This window comes from Physeter macrocephalus, chromosome 7 (genome assembly GCF_002837175.3).
Source record: "Physeter macrocephalus isolate SW-GA chromosome 7, ASM283717v5, whole genome shotgun sequence".
Classification (NCBI taxonomy): domain Eukaryota; kingdom Metazoa; phylum Chordata; class Mammalia; order Artiodactyla; family Physeteridae; genus Physeter; species Physeter macrocephalus.
The window spans coordinates 138,631,593-138,650,169 of NC_041220.1; the positions used below are offsets into that span (position 1 = coordinate 138,631,593).

At 37.6% G+C, this 18,577-nt stretch overlaps 1 pseudogene; it reads left to right on the forward strand.

The window, feature by feature from the left end:
* The first annotated feature begins 16,945 nt into the window (after positions 1 to 16,945).
* Positions 16,946 to 18,352, forward strand: LOC102975724 (trifunctional enzyme subunit beta, mitochondrial-like; annotated as a pseudogene).
* The last annotated feature ends 225 nt before the right edge of the window (positions 18,353 to 18,577 follow it).

Genomic DNA, 18,577 nt, shown 5'->3' on the forward strand with positions numbered 1-18,577 from the left:
CTCCCTCCCACCCTCCCTATCCCACCCCTCTAGGTGGTCACAAAGCACCAAGCTGATCTCCCTGTGCTATGCAGCTGCTTCCCACTAGCTATCGATTTTACATTTGGTAGTGTATACATGTCCATGCCACTCTCTCACTTCATCCCAGTTTACCCTTCCCCCTCCCCGTGTCCTGAAGTCCATTCTTTATGTCTGTGTCTTTATTCCTGTCCTGCCCAAAGATTACTCAGAACCTTTTTTTTTTTTGATTCCATATATATGTGTTAGCATATGGTATTTGTTTTTCTCTTTCTGACTTACTTCACTCTGTATGACAGACCCTAGGTCCATCCACTGCACTACAAATAACTCAATATCATTTCTTTTTATGGAAGAGTAACATTCCATTGCATATATGCACCACATCTTCTTTATCCATTCATCTGTCTATGGACACAGTATCTATGGACACTGGCTATTGTAAATAGAACTGCAATGAACACTGTGGTACATGACTCTTTTTGAATTACGGTTTTCTCAGGGTATATGCCCAGTAGTGGCATTACTGGGTCATATGGTAGTTCTATTTTTAATTTTTTGAGGAACCTCCATATTGTTCTCCATAGTGGCTGTATCAATTTATATTCCCACCAACAGTGCAAGAGGGTTTCCTTTTCTCCACACCCTCTCCAGCATTTACTCTTTGTAGATTTTTGACGATGGCCATTCTGACCGGTGTGAGGTGATACCTCATTGTAGCTTTGATTTGCATTTATCTAATGATTAGTGATGTTCAGCATCCTTTCATGTGTTTGGTGGCAATCTGCATATCTTCTTTAGAGAAATGTCTATTTAGGTCTTCTGCCCATTTTTTGATTGGGTTATTTGTTTTTTTTGATATTGAGCTACATGAGCTGCTTATATATTTTGGAGATTAATCCTTTATCAGGCGCTTCGTTTGCAAATACTTTCTCCCATCCTGAGGGTTGTGTTCTCATCTTGTTTATGGTTTCCTTTGCTGTGCAAAAGCTTTTAAGTTTCATTAGGTCCCATTTGTTTGTTTTTATTTCCATTTCTCTAGGAGGTGGGTCAAAAAGGATCTTGCTGTGATTTATGTCACAGACTGTTCTGCCTATGTTTTCCTCTAAGAGTTTTAAAGTATTCGGCCTTACATTTAGGTCTTTAATCCATTTTGTCCTTTTTTTGGTGTACGGTATTAGGGAGTGTTCTAATTTCTTTCTTTTACATGTAGCTGTCCACTTTTCCCAGCACCACTTACTGAAGAGGCTGTCTTTTCTCCATTGTATATTCTTGACTCCTTTATCAAAGATAAGGTGACATATGTGCATGGGTTTATCTCTCGGCTTTCTATACTGTTCCATTGATCTATATTTCTGTTTTTGTGCCAGTACAATACTGTCTTGATTACTGTAGCTTTGTAGTATAGTCTGAAGTCAGGGAGCCTGAATACTCCTGCTCCGTTTTTCATTCTGAAGATTGCTTTGGCTATTCAGGGTCTTTTGTGTTTCCATACAAATTGTGAATTTTTTTGTTCTAGTTCTGTGAAAAATGCCATTGGTAGTTTGATAGGGATTGCACTGAATCTGTAGATTGCTTTGGGTAGTATAGTCATTTTCACAATGTTGATTCTTCCAATCCAAGAACAGGGCATATCTCTCCATCTGTTCGTATCATCTTTAAGTTCTTTCATCAGTGTCTTATAGTTTTCTGCATACAGGTCTCTTGTCTCCTTAGGGAGGTTTATTCCTAGGTATTTTATTCTTTTTGTTGCAATGGTAAATGAGAGTGTTTCCTTAACTTCTCTTTCAGATTTTTCATCATTAGTATATAGGAATGCAAGAGATTTCTGGGCCCAGAAATTACTGCCCAGATTTCTGGGCATTAATTTTGTATCCTGCTACTTTACCAAATTCATCGATTAGCTCTAGCAGTTTTTTGGTAGCATCTTTAGGATCCTCTATGTATAGTATCATGTCATCCTCAAACAGTGACAGCTTTACTACTTCTTTTCTGATTTGGATTCCTTTTAGTTCTTTTTCTTCTCTGATTCCTGTGGCTAAAACTTCCAAAACTATGTTGAATAATAGTGGTGAGAGTGGGCAACCTTGTCTTCTTCCTGATCTTAGTGGAAATGGTCCAAAAAGAGCACTCTAATATCACACGGAATAATTTTAATAGTTTTTCTCATGCTCAATGCATTGAGCATCCTCATTTCAGGGCTAAATAGCAGCCATAAGGGCAACAAAGTTGTGATAAAAATGGATAATGAAGTTTATTCGCCAGTATTTTTCTGTTCATTTTAGAGTTATATTGTTCATAAACACTGAAGCATCGGTATATTTGAAAGATTATTTTGATGAGTATATGAACACACAAAAAGCTTGAACTTAAAGTTTTAATTACTAATATATGTATGTTGTCCCACATGGGTGTGCTAAGCAGAATTATGATCACAAGTACTTGTGGAAGCTGAAATACTTATACAGATAAATTTAGTGAATATAAATGATATTTAGAAACAATTTAAAGTTCAAATGTCAATGAAACAGTTCTTAAGGAATTTATGAGCATATGTTGGATACAAGAAATGTACAGAAAACTTGGTTTTCCATGCTTGAAAAATTGAACTTCTTGTTAATTTAGATTATTTAGATTATTTCAGGAAGTCCACAGGGGAAAATCCCCCTGTAATAAAACCTTGCAATCAAAAATTAGATGATGTAGGTCAGACTATCCAGAGAGGACCAAAAATGATTTATATCCTATAAGATATTCTATTTTCTAGTTATTTAGATTTTTTAAAAGCTGTAATATTGAGAACTCTCAACTGGAGTTATGATAATAGAGCTTTTTGACCACAGAAGTAGCTGAGACTAAACATAGGAAGATATAAGTGACAAACAGAACAGTGTTCTTAACAAATATAAAACCAATTTTAAAATGGCATAGGTAAAATTCAAGTACTCCCTTGCATAATGTTTTACGTTGACTTAATTTTTTTCTTCTAGGCCAATAATCATTTTCATTAATTAATGAGATACCTTAAATTTCTATATCAGTTACTAATAGTATATGAATAATTATGGGATAGTCCCTCTAAAAGTACTGCTTACTTTCATCTACGTTTCTTCATTTTTTCTATCATTGAGAATAATTACAAACTCGTTAAATACAATTTTATAGTTTAAGGTGCCTAGCAAACTTTACTATCAAATATTTGGAAATGAATAGCTTATTTCTTTAAGTGCTTCCAGACACTGCTATACATTTTTCCTTGCAGAGTATGTTGATGTAGCACATTGCCATTTTGTTTACAAATAAACCACAAAAATAAAACCCTGAAAATGTGCAAATTGCATATATAGTAGAAGCTTCCATGATCACCTTCTAATTAAGCAGTTTGCTGAATTCCAACCTATTTCCTCTTTTCTGTCTGTAATATGTTTACTAATAAGCATGCCTTTGGAACACTGATGACTACTAGGTTACTTATGAAGAGTTCCTTGGCACTTGTAGTCACCATGAGTTGAGTGCCTACCAAGAGTCCACTGAGGTTATTCTCAACTCTCTCATGCCAGATAAAACTGTGAAAGGTACTAGGTGATTTAGTTAAGCATTACACCATTTGCTAATATCTGTGTGCCAAAGAAATTCTGTGCATGCGTGCGTGTGTGTGTGTGTGTGTGTTTACATAAAAACTATGTCTAATGCTTTGGAAAAACTCAGTACAAAGAAATTAGCTTTAAAATGCTGTTAAATTAGCTTGTTGTTATTACAACTCTAAAATATTGGAGAAAATGATAAAAGTTTTTAAAATATGTATTCATATTTAATTATGACTTGATTTTTAAAATTTTTGGTTTTGTTTTATTTCTTCTATTTAATTTCTCACCTCACTTAATTAAAAAAAAACAAACACTGAAATCACACTGAATTACAAATATGAGGAGAACACCAATCTGCAGATACATTTTCAATAAAAAACCTTGGTTCTATTTAAAACTATTTGCCAGAGACTGCATATTAAAATGATTTAAGCTAAATATCATTGCAAGAATATGCATGCACACTTTTTTAAAAATTCAAACTTTTTGTGACTATTTCAATTCCAGTGGCTTCAGGATAAAATGACTTCTTCTCTGTGCTCTTCTTTGGGGTCATTCTAATGCAGGCATATAAAACGCACTTTTTGAAAGTTGAAAGATGAATAATAAGAATTTAATTTAATTTAATTTAATTTAATTTAATTTGCTCATAGTAGCTTTCTAAAAAGACAAGATAACTCCCAAATTAATGTACTAAGTCACATATGCACAAGTAATCTTTCAGAAAAGCTTAACTGTGAAGATACCTCTACTGGGTTTCGTAGAAACCATGCTCTTACGTTACCTTTCTGCAAACCAATGTTCATTTTGACTGTATTTGTTCATCTATCTATTCAACTACTTTATTACTGCCAAGCAGATACCTTACCTAAAACAAATTAGGTTCTCAGTTCAGAGATTTCATTCATTTGCATTTACAAGGATTTGGGCAGGGACAAGATCCACTGTCCAGTTAGACACATAGAGTGAATAATTTGGTGGATTCAACAGGGAATCAGGGGAACTTCTGAGTAAGATAAATACATGAACAGGTTCTCTAACTTCCTTTCCAAAACCAGAATTAAATGATCAAAGAAAAGAAAAGAAAAACCTCTATGCCTGTATAAATGCAAAAATCAAAAAAGGCCACCACTTCTTACCCCAAGCCCCTAGGAATTTTGCCCTATTAAATCAGGTTTAAAAAGACGACAAAGAGGAACCTCAAACTTTTTTTCAAAAGAAAGCAGGAAGTATGTAGAGAAAAGCCTAGCAGAGCCTATACAAAATGTCTTTAATTGGAGAGAATTAAAGCTTCTGGGAAAATGGGGGATACTCATTTAAATAATTTTCCACTGAACATGAGAGAGCATCTGTGGAAGCCATGAGAATATGCCACAGAGAATATAACTGATTGATGGCCCAGTTGCTGCTTTTCCAGATTCATCACCACTATCATATTATGGTCATCCTTTCCAAATATTTCTCCCCATCAATGACTGGGCAGAGAGGTGGTCCTAATGCAGTTCTGTTCCTATGAGACAAGAGACTCCTCCAACTAGAAATTTTGGCTCAAGGACTCCCCTTCATCCTGGCTGAACCTGCTTTGGAACTCTGTTGCAGACCACCTGGCCCCCTTCCCTCTCTCTCTTCTTCACTGATGTAAAACCTACATGGTATCCAAAGGCTCTCCTTGCCTCCTTTGATTTCCTCATAGTTGTCCTTGATTGTCATTTCCAAATACACATCTGTTACATGTGTAATCTCATCTTTGTTTCTGTTTCTCAGAATATCCAAGATTTGTCTACAAAAACAGGCAACAGGATAGGGATTTGGGACTGGCTCACTCACCACTGGGCAGGCAAGAAGATGCCATTCTGACTAGTATGTGGTCATTGAGAGTTGCTAGTAAAAAGTGGTGGGCAAATTGCTAGAGTTAATGTGTCCCAGGATGACCTGAGAAAAGCTGTTAATGTAGGGAAATGCTCCTTCAGGTGCAATATTTGAAGCATTTTGAAAGATACGGGGGTATCTGCGACTACAAGGACAGTGGAATTGACTGGTTACTCTTATGCTGAATTGATGCCTGTTGAGGAAAGTTAACAAAAGGTTATTAGCTAAATATGAGGCCTCTTATCTCCTGCAACGAAAGCAGACACGGCAGACAGAAAGACCCCAGGAACTGATAGAGCCATGGAGTTCCAGAGACATTTATATATGAAATTTAAATGTTCAGCCAAACCAGGTATGTCGTGCTAATATCAAGGCCATGGTTGGGAATTTCTGGGATCCCGAAACAAGAAATGGGGAAATCGGTAGGGATGTTCTGTTCTGAAGAATCCCTCTGAGCCTTCAGATCTTTTAGAGGTAAAAAAGTAAGCTTTAGTAAAAGCTAGAGCACATCCAGTGTTGGTAGCTACTGCAGAGGCATCTCCCTATTAACAGGTATTCCAAAGAAGGTTCCCCACCTCCTCTGATTGCCAGAACAATAGCTAGTGTTAAATCCCACCACAGCACTGCACAGGACATGCTGGGCCTCATAATGGAGGAGAGACGTTATTCACCAAAAGAGCTACAAGAATTAGCTAGCATGCTCCCATAGGAACTTGGGAAGTACCAATTGGAGTGGAGTTTGAGAATGCTGCATCAAGAGGGGGCAAATGTAAGACTGCATTAAGCAAGAATTCACTGATTTGAGGTCACCTTTTTGGGGACATCTTTCAAGTACATCAGTGGATGGAGAAAACTCTTTATTAGAGTGGCCCTTAGAAATCTAGAGAAAAAGATGTCCCAAGTGAGTGCAGTTGAAAGAATAAAGAGGCTGAAGGAAGTGGGAATGCTCGAGGGGAAATGCTATGTAAGTCCAGATAAACCACTAGAGAACTATGTTCCACAGGAGGCCCAAATGCAAAATTCACCAGAACCACTAAGAAGTTCAGTGGTGGAATTCCTCTGAAGACCAAGATGATGGGAAGACAGGAATTCAGAGATGGAATTGTTAATATTCATAAGAATGACAAGGTCATCAAAGTAATAGAAGCCTGGGTAGTAAAAGTTTTAACACTAGAAACCAGCAGGCCACAATCACGATAAAGACAAGCAAACTTGCCCACAGGGAGTTGTGGATAATGGTTGATAGAGCACAGATGAAGTCCCTAGGAGCAACAAGCATACAGCCAACAAGAATCTACTAAGCATGTATAACCAGAAAGAGAAAAGAATGTAGGAGCAGTAGACTAAGGGCAGCCATCTCAGTAAAAAGCTATGGTTCCTCATTAAGTTCTCAGATTTTAGATCCAGAAACCATGAACTAAAGAGAAGTATGTGTCTCTCAGAAGCAGTCACCCATAGTAATGTGGCAAATATAAACTCTAACAACTAGTCCTTTCCTCAAAGTAATCTATGATCTTTTACTCAGTTGACTATACTCAAGAGAAAGCATAATACTGAGACATTTCAGATTATTGTGCATAGGTTCTGAGTTGACATTGATACCTCGAGCTCCAAAACATCACACTAGGCCCACTGGTAAAGTGGGAGCTTATGGGGTAAAGTAACAAATGGAATCTTTGCTCATATTGGAACCATGGGTCCATGGATCCACCCAAAAGTTATTTCTCCAGTCACTGAATATACAGTTGAAATTGATATACTTGGTAATTTGCTTAAACCTCAGACTGGTTCCCTGATCTGTGGATTAAGAGCTATCTCTCTATGGAAAACCAAATAGAAACCACTGAAACAGCCCTCCCTAGCCAAAATAATAAATCATATAAAACATGGCACGAACAAGGATAACGACAGAGATTAGTATCACCATTTGTATTATTTGCTAGGGCTGCCATAACAAAATACCACAGACAGAGTGGCTTAAACAACAGAAATTTATTGTTCCACAGTTTTGGAAGCTAAAAGTCTAAGTTCAAGATGTCAGCTGGTTTGGTTTCTTTTGAGACCTCTCTCCTTGACCTGCAGATGGCTACCTTCTCACTATGTCCTCACATGGTCTTTCCTTTGTGTATTTAATCTCTGTGTCTTAATCTCCTCTTCCTATAAAGATAACAGTCATATTAGATTAGGGCCCACCTTATAATCTAATTTTACCTTCATTATCTCTTCAAATCCAGTCACATTCTGAGGTACTGGGTGACAGGGATTCAACATATGAATTTCGGGGTGACATTTATATGGTGCTTTATCTTAAAAGACATTGATGCATGGGTTAGGAAACCAGGGGGTAGAAGCAGAGGAGACCCTGCTAGCCATCATTCCCAATTACCCATTGAGGAATTTTGTGCTTCCTTGTTCCCACAACTGTGGACCTCGAAAGATTGGAGGTCCTAGCCCCCAAAAAGAACACACTCTTACAACAGAATATTGCCAAGATCTCTTTGAGCTCTTTGTGTCCAAGGACCAAAAATTAAAAGAGAAATCACCATCATGACTGCCTTAGCACCATGATGGCAGGAAGAAACATGCAAGGAACCCAGGTGATCCACTCTAGTACTTCCTGCACCCATTGTAACAGTAAATGGACAAAGACAACAACCTTGGTTTTAAAAGGGCATGATTAACATGAGGCCAAACACATCAAAAATGAATGTTTGGGTCCCAGCACCAGGAAATCTACCAAGATCTACCAAAGTGATGAGGATGAGAATTTTGGAAAGATAGTTTAGGAGAAATAGGATAAATACCAGTTTGTGACCCAGAGATCAAATGCAGTGAAAGAGGCTATAGTTTGTCTCATTAGACTCGCTCTTCTATGTTTCTTTTCAAGAAGAGAGGTCATAGGAACCAGGGAGCTACTGCATAAATCCACATAGAGAAGTATATCTGTGCAACAAAGGGCTTGGGTTGTAGTGCCTGTGAAAAGCCCCAGCAGCCACCTTTAGGGAGTTATGATCACATTCTCACAGAGGCCTCACTTCCCCTGGCCTAATTCCAGTGAGTGGTGACTGAGCATGGCAATGGAAACAATGCAGGCCCATTCCTGCAAGATGTGGAATTCTTCCAATGGGTGACTGTGACTTTGGCTTGAGGACTCCCTTATTTTGGCCAAAATGTTCATAAAACTATGTTACAGTCTGAGTTTCTTCTTCACCAATTTTAATTACCTCACTCTCCTTCACAAATGTCAGACCTGCATCACAGACTAAAGGCTCGCTCCACCCTCAATTGCTTGTTCCTCTTTAATCTTTAAAAGCACCTCTCTCCAATACTTCTCTTGTAAGTCTCAACCTACATCTTAGAAGCTGCCGTTGGAACATCAAGCATTGTAAAATCAGCTGCTTTCTACTAAGATAAAATGCTCCTATTCTTATTTGAGATCACACTAAATCTATAGGTCAATTTAGGAAGAATTTTGTTTGGATATTTAAATCAACGAAACACAAAAACACTTTTTTGAAACACCCAGGTCAAAGAAGAAGAGGATTATTTTGAAAATATTAATATGAACACCATGTTTCAAAATATATGGCATATAACATACTTTGTAAGCAGAGGAATATTAACAGCAGATTTTGTATTACTATATAAAAATGAAAAAACTGAGTATTAAAATCAATAACCTAGAAAACTAATTAATGAACAATGATAGTGGGACAAAAGAAAGTAATAAAAAATGAGAGCAGCATTAATAAAATTAAGATATGAACTGTAGAATTTATTTTAAAAATCAAGATCTGTTTGCCTGAAATGGTCAGTAAAATACACAGATCTCTAGGTGGCATAATAAAGAAAACAACACTTTCCTGCTTGAGGCTCCACTCAAAGTTGGCTGCCTTCCTCATCACCTTTTATAAGGGTTGGAGTAGTATTACTAGGTGTGGATGTGCTGTGCCTGCAGACACTGTGTAGAACCATATATTTAACTATAAATAAATTGTACATGTAATTCTATACTAACAAATGATGAAAGGAGTAGATTGTTTTATATAAAATATATATCAACAATTTATATTGTCTCAAGGAAAACTCAAAAATAACTAAAACAGTAAAAATAAAATTAGAGAAAGTTTTCAGAAATACTACTATTATTAAAAGTGATGATTACAGCCAATTTTAACAGCATAATACTTTAACATCTGAAGAAACATTTGACTGCTGTTACATAAGCACAACTTAGAAAAGATGAAAAGCTTCCCATATTATGTTCACAATTGCTACCAAACCTGTAAAAAATAACAATATGAAATCTATAGCCTAAGCAAATTTATCAATATTGAGGCATAACTCTTTTTTTAAATTACTTTTAAAATTTTTATACAATTTTAAAAGGTTACTTTCTATTTACAGTTATTATAAAATATTGGCTATATTCTCCGTGTTGTACAGTACATCCCTGAGCCTCTCTTACACCCAATAGTTTGTATCTTCCACTACCCTACCCCTATGTAAGTCAGAACTCTTAATAAAATAATAAATTAAATCCCATCATGTATTTTTTTAAATGGGATTGACTTTATTATGGGAAAACATGGATGAATAACAAAAAATGACTTCACATAATTAATGGAAATACTTGTAAATAAAGAAAAATAACATTCTGTATCAAAATAAGTGGAAAATAATATAGCATATTAAAATAAATGGAAATTTAAGATTCCATTCTAGATTTTAAAATATAGATAACTTTGAAAAACAAAAAAAGCTGGAAAATTTTTACATAAATTTTACTGAGTTTGATGACATCCAAAAAACCCTATAAGCTTAAAAATGTAAATATTTAATGATATTCCATTAAAAATTCAATGGAGATTTATACAGTAATTTTAAAATATTAATTTGATATAAAAAGTAAACATATATTTATAAATAGAAATTAACAATGCAGGCCTTTAAACTATCAGAAAAAAATAAACAGAAAAATGAACTTTCAAAAAGTATGCAGATTATTCAAATTTTGAGCTCTACCCTACATCATACACCAGGGTACATTTCAAATATATTAAAGGAGCAAAAATTTAAAATGAGGCAATATACAATGGAGAAAAGACAGCCTCTTCAATAAGTGGTGCTGGGAAAACTGGACAGCTACACGTAAAAGAATGAAATTAGAACACACCCTAACACCATACACAAAAATAAACTCAAAATGGATTAAAGACCTGAATGTAAGGCCAGACACTATAAAACTCTTAGGGGAAAACACAGGCAGAACACTCTGACATAAATCACAGCAGGATCTTTTTTGACCCACCTCTTAGCGTAATAAAAGGAACAAATGGGACCTAATTCAACTTAAAAGCTTTTGCACAGCAAAGGAAACCATAAACAAGATGAAAAGACATCCCTCAGAATGGAAGAAAATATTTGCAAATGAAGCAACTGACAAAGGATTAATCTCCAAAATACACAAACAGCTCATGCAGTTCAATACCAAAAAAACAAACAACCCAATCAAAAACTGGGTGGAAGACCTAAATAGATATTTCTCCAAAGAAGACATACAGATGGATAACAAACACATGAAAAGATGCTCAACGTCACTAATTATTAGAGAAATGCACATCAAAACTACAATGAGGTATCACCTCACACCAGTCAGAGTGGCCATCATTAAAAAATCTACAAACAATAAATGCTGCAGAGGGTGTGGAGAAAAGGGAACCCTCTTGCACTATTGGTGGGAATGTAAATTGGTACAGCCACTATGGAGAACAGTATGGAGGTTCCTTAAAAAACTAAAAATAGAATTACCATATGACCCAGAAATCCCACTACAGGGAATATACCCTGAGAAAACCATAATTCAGAAAGACACATGCACCCCAGTGTTCATTGCAGCACTCTTTACAATAGCCAGAACATGGAAGCAACCTAAATGTCCATCAACAGAGGAATGGATAAAGAAGATGTGGTACATATATACAATGGAATATTACTCAGCCATAAAAAGGAACGACACTGGGTCATTTGTAGAGACATAGATGGACCTAGAGACTGTCATACAGAGTGAAGCAAGTCTGAAAGAGAAAAACAAATATCACATACGAATGCATATATGTGGAATCTAGAAAAATGGTATTGATGATCTTATCTGAAATACAGAAATAGAGACACAGACGTAGAGAACAAAATGTATGGACACCAAGGGGTAAAGGTGGGGAAGTGGGATGAATTGAGAGATTGGTATTGACATATATATAGTATTGATACTATGTATAAAATAGTTAACTAATGAGAACCCAGTGTATAGCTCAGGAAACTCTACTCAGTGCTCTGTGGTGACCTAAATGGGAAGGAAATCCAATAAAGAGGGGATATATGTATACATGTAGTTTATCCACTTTGCTGTACAGTAGAAACTAACACAACATTGTAAAGCAACTATACCCCAATAAAAATTAATTATTAAAAAATAAATAAATTTTAAAAATTAAAATTTTAAAAATTAAAAATTAAAGAAACAAATACTAATTTAAACAACAGGAAATATAAATTATAATATGCAGGTATCTGGTCTTGAGACAGAAAGGGGCTTTCAAAATTGGATATAAATGAAAATATACCATCAAAAAAATAGTTGACAGAAATCAACATGTGAAGTTTTCAATGTGAATTAAAAATTAACATAAGCATTAAAAAGCAAAAGGAATACAAGGGAGACTATTTGCTCCATATCTGGCAGACTATAAGAATTTTAAAGTTATAAAATAACAATGAGTTTTCCAGTTGAAACTGGGAAAAGATAATGAGTATGCAAAATTTAAATTGATAAAAATATAAGACAACTGTGCTAAACTTAACATAATATTAACACCAAGATTGGTGATTGTGTCAAAAATTATAAACTGGCTCATTCATAGAAATCCTCAGCTATACCTTTAGTCTAAAACATTAGTAATACATTTATATGAAAGAATATTCACTGAAACTTTGTTGTGGTTATGAAAATTTAGAAATAGCATAAATGTTCAACAATAGGAGACTAGTTTAATAAAGTTAATACAACTCTATATCAAAAGCTGTATTATAGTAGGGATTTTAATGAGAAATATGAAAATGTACATAGTATTTAGTTGAGTAAAAATTATAATGTACAAACTTAAATGCACAGTATGATTCCTATTTTCTAAAATAATGATATGCATGTGGACAAACATAATATATATGTATATACATTTTTACATTTGAGTTCACATTGTTTTTTTCTGGTTGAGTGGCTTACTGATGTATTTAAATAAAATGTGTGTACTGGGAGTGGGAAGAATCAGTTCTTTGACTTTTTACAAGCTTATTTGGTAAGGGATTAAGTGAATAGACATCACTGAAAAATCCCCTGGACCACCTTTCTTTTCCTATAAGGAAATATAATGATTACTTTCACTGAGAGCTATCTGGTAAAGCAAAATTACTTTCTTGCTTTTTATCCGTTTGAGAGCAGTTATATACCCCAAATCAATCAGAGTGAAAAATACCACATAGGGTTCTTTAGGTCTCTGTATGCTCTACAAATGTTGTCATGGCATCTTGCTGAATAGCAGCAGAGGGTGATCAATGCATGAAATGATACCTGAAGTCCAGTAAAATATTGGACATAGGACACTGGTGATTGTGCAGAGCTGTGGTCTAGCACTACTTTTTGCAAATCAATAAGACAGAACACTAGTGTTTAATCTATGAGAAAAAGAGACAAAAATATGCAGATAAAATTGTGTTAAAAATTAAACTTTCGGGGCTTCCCTGGTGGCGCAGTGGTTGCGCGTCCGCCTGCCGATGCAGGGGAACCGGGTTCGCGCCCCGGTCCGGGAGGATCCCACATGCCGCGGAGCGGCTGGGCCCGTGAGCCATGGCCGCTGAGCCTGCGCGTCCGGAGCCTGTGCTCCCCAACGGGAGAGGCCACAACAGAGGGAGGCCCGCATACCACAAAAAAAAAAAAAAAAATAAAAAATTAAACTTTCACAAAGCAATAAAGAGATATACTCTACAACACTGAAGTTGAATGACTGTTCTCATATAGTGACATTACATCTACTCACCACCAATATGACATTTTTATAAGTAGACAAACTAAATTATTTATCTATTCTTTAACAAAAAAAGATTTCTTCAGTAATTGGTACCTTATACTCACCAGCTTTTAGTACATTTTGGGACAAGTGGGCAGTGGACCAGGATAGAGGAGGCCTGGTGACAGCATTCTTAGGCATTGTTACGTAGATAATGTAGGTTTCAACCTTTGCAAAATCACAGAATCATTAGCTTTGACTTCACAATTATGCTCAGAATTTCTCTCTTCTCTCCTTTGTCTTGACCCCAGTAGAGAAACAGTTCAACCTTTTTAATATTTAAAAAGTCTATCTCTAGGCTCTTAGGAAAGATAAAGAAAGAAGGGGTAAAAAGGATTGTTATTCATTTGATCTGTAACTTTAGGACTAGCTGGGGACTGAGAGCTGGGGATCACGTATAAGGATTTATAACACGAGAATAACTTAACCTCCTGCTCTGCGACTCTCTCAACACCCCACCCCTCACTCTCCCCTCCAGCGCTATGTTAAGCTATTTACCGGAGAGTTTCTGGAAACAAGAGATACTTATGCTCTCAGTTTTTAGGCAGACAATAAATATGGAGAAAAGAGTAAACGGTCATTATTTCACAGCTGGATGCAGAGAAAGAAGATCCCTAAATACAGCCGTATCTTGTTTCATTGCCCTTCACTTTATTGCACTTCACAGACGTTGTGTTTTTTATAAATTGAAGGCTTGTGGCAACCCTGTTATCAGAGGATGGTTAGCATTTTTTAGCAATAAAGTATTTTTAAATCAAGGTGTGTACATTGATTTTTAAAACATAATGCTACTGCACATGTAATGGACTACAATAATAATGTAAACATAACTTTTATATGCACTGGGAAACCAACATATTCAAGTGACTCCTTTTATTGTGATATTTCCTTATTACGGTGGTCTGGAACAAGACCCACATATCTCTCCAAGGTAGGCCTGTACCAATTTTTTCTAGTGCTTTCTGCTCCCTTGTGAGGAAATAGGAAGACCAAGTGTCCAGAACGACTTTAGACTCCTGGCTTCAGAAATATTGGTGCGGGGCCACAATATCTCTAATGAGGGAGGGATGTAGATCTTACTAGACAGGCATTAAATCATGGTCAAGCAATTATATGTTAAAATGACATGCTTAGGGTCCAGTTTCCAGTTCTGGTACAAGGATCTTAAAAGTCAACACACCGTCCTAACAACAAGTAAAAAGCTGAAGAGACTGAACTCTTCTTGGGTCCCGAAGAGAGGGGAGGGAAGACACAGGGCAGACCACTGCCCCCAAGACTGAAGACAGGCAGGGAGTGCTGGCTGACCTGAGCAGAGATCCCAAGCAGAAACCACCCCCAGAAAGGGTGAGCGGGGAGAGGCAGGTAGGAAACCTGGGCTGTAACTGAAGGATTGCTGGAGGCTCAGTGTGGATAAGCCTGAGAGTTAAAAACTCAAGGGGAACCTGGTCACAGATGGGCCCCCCCCGACATCATAAAATTTACTGCAAGGAACTCGACGAGGTTCTCAGAGCAAATATTTAGAGAAAAATCCCCTTGGGCTTCTGGCAGGGGCAGGGGAAAAGGAGCTATTTTTAAATACTCCAGAGCAGTCTGTTTTCAAGAAGGCCTGCCCTCTGGGGAAACTAGTTAACTAAACCCTAAGAAAGAGAGAAAGGAACAGAAAAAAAGAATAATGACTGAGAATTTCCCCAAATTAATGTCAGACACCAAACCACAGATCCAGGATTATCAGAAAAAACCAAGCAGGATAAATGGCTAAAAAGCCCTTAAGCTAGGCATATCTTTTTCAAAATACAGAAAACTAAAGGGAAAGAAAAAAATCCTGAAAGAAGCAAGAGGGGGGGAAAAAACCCATCTTACCCACAGAGGAAAAAAGATAAAAACTGCCTTCAACTTCTCCTCAGAAACCATGCAAGCAAGAAGAAAGTAGAGCGAAATATTTAAAATGTTGAGAGATTTCTACATATATCATGTAAATTCTCAGATCCTTAGTCCCACTGATGGTAGCTGGGATAAAACTATTTCTAACCCTCTTCATCACCTTCTGTCCTCTTCTCCCTGCCCTTTCTCTCACTTCCACCCCAGGCACCAGGGGAAGGGGTTGGCTGACTCAGACATTTGATGGAAGGAGGAGAGGCCGGGGAGGAGGTGTTAAGGACTAGCTATAGGGAGGGGCAAACTTCCGCTTCTGAGATACACATTCTTTTGTCAACTCAGTCAGGGAGAAGAAGAAAAAGAAGCAAGGATGGGGAGGGAAAAGGCAATATTTTGAATTTCTATACAAAACTATAAAATTCCTTTCTGCTTTGGGAAGGTGGAAAAGACATTTTACCTCTATCTCATAGAGAGCACGAACCTCCAAGACGGTAACTATGGCATTGGAAATATTAAAGCGGAAGTTAATTTTGCAATTCCTCTTATTTTTGTAACAACAACAACAACAACAAAAGCTGAGCATGAGGAATTTGAAGACTTAGAGAAGATTTATATGTTGTACCATTGTTTCATTTCTGCCTGACTCTTAATACCCAGTGAATTAAAAGGCCAGTTTTAAATGCAAAACAAAAATAAAACAAACAAACAAAAACTTGTGGAGAGAAAACTACCCCACCAACCTAGAAGTCTGTAACCTGTGAAATTATCCTTCAAAAGTGAAGGAGAGAAAAAAAAAAAAGTGAAGGAGAAACAGACTTTCTCAGATAAATAAAACTTGAGGGAATTTGTTGCCAGGAGACATGTCTTGCACATGATGTTTTTAAAAGTTTTTTGGCAGAGGAGATGAGGCTCAGAGGCTGCCCCAGCCCCTGCAGGAGAGTACTGCCTGGGCTCGGGAACACCCTAGCCAGACTCACCTGAGCACAGAGCATCCTGGAGACAGTGAAGCTGCCAGTCACCAGGGAGGCCACCATTCTGAGGTGAAGAGTAGAAAGTGCTTGAAGTTGGGGTAGGGGAGCAGAGGACTTTACTTTCTGCAGCCTGGTGCTAGCCAAGCCCCCAAGATACTTCCTGACTAACCTCACCCCACCCCCATGCTAACTTCCTGCAGGTCCCTTAACACTGCCCTTCACTTTGGCTAAAGGGGCAGAAAGAACTCTTCCTCCATTGAAAGGAAGAAGGCCCATCAAGGAGGGGTCATATGCCTGGTTGTCTAGTCAGGTGACTGGCAGACAGCTAGGCCTCTGGAGCCTGATGGCCGCACAATGGTTCTTCCTAGGCTGGATCCACTTCTAAGTCCCTCTGGCCTCTGACACTTAGGGCCAAGCCCCGCCCACAACGGGAGCCCAGGCATATGAGAACTAAGGTGGGACCATTTCAGGATGACTTCCATCTTGACTTACACTTGAAAAAAATCTTCCAAGTTCAGCAAGATGGGCCCTCAGATTTTCTTGAGTCCTCTGAGCTGTTCCTACTAGCTACCAGCTGCCCCAGCTGCCCAGACCAAATCAAAGAAGACCTTGGCTAAACCCTATAAAAGGAATGTGGTGGTGGTAGATGACGTTCACACTCCATTTCTGCTGCCAGGCACTTGATATAAAGACTTGATGACATGTAATTTGGCTAGAGGAGTACTTTCAGATTTGTTGCATCAGACCAGTGTCCCAAAGGAAGTTGCTGATTATATCATCTTTGGCATAGTTATACAGGAAGTGAAAACAAGCAATGTGGCTAGAGAGGCTGCCCTTGGAGATGACCTCTCTGACACATCTCCTGCATATGATGTCACCATGGCTTGCAGTTTTGCTAACCAAACCAGGACCACAGGTGTTGGCTTGATTACTTCTGGCCAGTATGATGTGGTCATGGCAGGTGGTGTAGAGTTAATGTCCTATGTCCCTATTTGTAATTTGAGGAAACGCATGCTTGATCTCAATAAGTCCAGGACTCTAGGTCAGTGACTATCTTTAATACCTAAATTCAGATTGAATTTCCTATCATCTGAGCACGACCATGTATCACTCTGAAGACTGACTTGCCTCTGCCTTGCTGTTTCTCGACTGGAACAGGGTGAGTATGCACTGCACTTGCAGTCTGGCCAAGAAGGCACAGGATGAAGGACTCCCTTCTGACGTTGTACATCTTCAAAGTACCAGGAAAAGATACAGTTACCAAAGATAGTGGCATTTGTCCTTCTTGAAGCAGATGGCCAAGATAAAACCTGCATTCATCAAGCCCTATGGCACAGTGACACCTGCAAATTCTTCTTTCCTGACTGATGGCGCATCTGCAATGCTGAGGAAAAGGCTTTGGCCTTGGGTTATAACCTGAAGGCATATTTGAGGGATTTTGTGCATTTGTCTCAGGATTCGAAAGATGAACTTTTACTCGAACCAACATATGCCACTCTAAAAGTGCTAGAAAAGGCAGGATTAACAATGAATGGTATTGATGCTTTGGAATTTCATGATGCTTTCTCAGGTCAGATTTTAGCTAATGGTAAAGCCATAGATTCTGATTAGTTTGTACAAAACTACATGGATTAAAAAAAAGTTGGGTTGCTTCCTTTGAAGAAGTTTAACAACTGGGGTGAGTCACTGTCCTTGGAACACCTGTATGGAGCCACTGGCTGCCAAAAAATTATGGAAGGAAGCAGGCCAGTATGGCTTAGTGGCTGTCTATTCAGGTGGAGTGAAGGGCCATGCTATGATAGATAATAGACCAGGAAAAGGTGACTTGGAGTTTCTGTGCAACACTCACACTAGACAAGGCCATTTCAGTACATCACTAAATGACATATATAGTTACTGCTTCTCTTAGGAAAACACAATTTGTGGCCTTCTGTTAAACCTTTGCAATTAAATCTTGCTAGTGTTCCGAGCTTTCCAATAATCATGGTTTACTGCTCTTTCAGGGATTTCTTAGTCACCATAATCTCACACAGTGATATGTTTAAGCAATTATTTTAGGTCTCTATTTTCATTAAAGATTACACAAGGGGTTGCAATTTGAGAAAAAGATTAACTAGGGTTTGGAATCATCTTT